The following is a 1,186-nucleotide window of genomic DNA, read 5'->3' as shown; positions in this document are numbered from 1 at the left end:
ATATATATATATATATATATATATATATATACCCACACAGACACACACGTTTGTATACACACTTAGATATATACTACATTCACACACATATATAATAAACGAACAGATGTATATATATGTGCAAATATATGCATATGTATATATGTTTGTGGTGTGTGTGTGTGTGTGCGTGTGTGTGTGTGCGTGTGTGTGTGTACATATATCGATGACCGAGGTGGAGGAGACGTGTTATTTGCGAGAAGACATGCACATGAAAATACACGACGCACAGGCAAATACAACTTCAAGGAAATTTTTTGAACTAGTTTACTTCTCTAGTTTAATGGTTTTGATATTAAGAATAACATAACAGCAAATAATAGATCATCATCATCACCATCATCATCGTCATCATCATCATCATCATCATCAGCATCATCATCATCATCATCATCATCATCGTTTTTATCATTTTCATTTACTCATTTGAACTTTCCGCGCAAGGGTGCTTCAAGGTATGGGAAACAATATTTTATTATTCTCCTTGATTTTTTCTTTCACATTTTCTGTTTTTTCCCTTTTTTTTTTCTTGTTACTAAATTGCGACCTTTCCCGAGGTGATGTCTTATTAAGATTTTGTCGATCATAGCATAACGACCCTGTACATATTTCAGTCCAGTACTCGTTTTCTTTTCTTTTTTTCTTTTCTTTGAGTTACTAAGTTACGGAACATACAGTGAAACAATATAAGAACACCTACATATATACAGATATCTACACACATACACGCACGTACGTTCAGTTTGTAGATGTGCGCAACGTTTTTAGCGTGCATACTCCAATTCGGAGCTCTATCACTTAAAAACCAGAAAAAAAATAATAAAAATAAAAATAAGGGAGAATCGTACATTTTTGAGGCTAGGATTTTATTACATATTACATAAACAAGTTGTAAAGGCGCAATGGCCCAGTGGTTAGGACAGCGGACTCGCGGTCATAGGATCGCGGTTTCGATTCCCAGACCGGGCGTTGTGAGTGTTTATTGAGCGAAAACACCTAAAGCTCCGCGAAGTCCGGCAGGGGATGGTGGCGAACCCTGCTGTACTCTTCCACCACAACTTTCTCTCATTCTTTCTCCCTTTTTCTGTTGTACCTGTATTTCAAAGGGGCCAGCCTTGTCACACTGTGTCACGCTGAATCACACCGA

General features: G+C 37.2%; 1 protein-coding gene and 1 long non-coding RNA gene across 2 annotated transcripts in view; one reads left to right on the top strand and one right to left on the bottom strand.

Moving 5' to 3' along the window:
- Positions 1-1,186, bottom strand: part of LOC106873515 (uncharacterized) — a 94,726-nt gene that overhangs the window by 14,555 nt on the left and 78,985 nt on the right. The gene's annotated exons all lie outside the window — the stretch shown is intronic.
- Positions 92-1,186, top strand: part of LOC106873514 (carbohydrate sulfotransferase 15) — a 29,448-nt gene continuing 28,353 nt past the window's right edge. Inside the window, exon 1 of the mRNA XM_052973287.1 lies at positions 92-494. The gene's annotated coding sequence lies outside the window, so the exon portion shown is untranslated. The remainder of the gene's footprint in view (positions 495-1,186) is intronic.

Source organism: Octopus bimaculoides, chromosome 15 (genome assembly GCF_001194135.2).
Source record: "Octopus bimaculoides isolate UCB-OBI-ISO-001 chromosome 15, ASM119413v2, whole genome shotgun sequence".
Lineage (NCBI taxonomy): Eukaryota > Metazoa > Mollusca > Cephalopoda > Octopoda > Octopodidae > Octopus > Octopus bimaculoides.
Note: the sequence above shows the minus strand (reverse complement) of the source record. Positions and strands in the feature narration are given on the sequence as shown.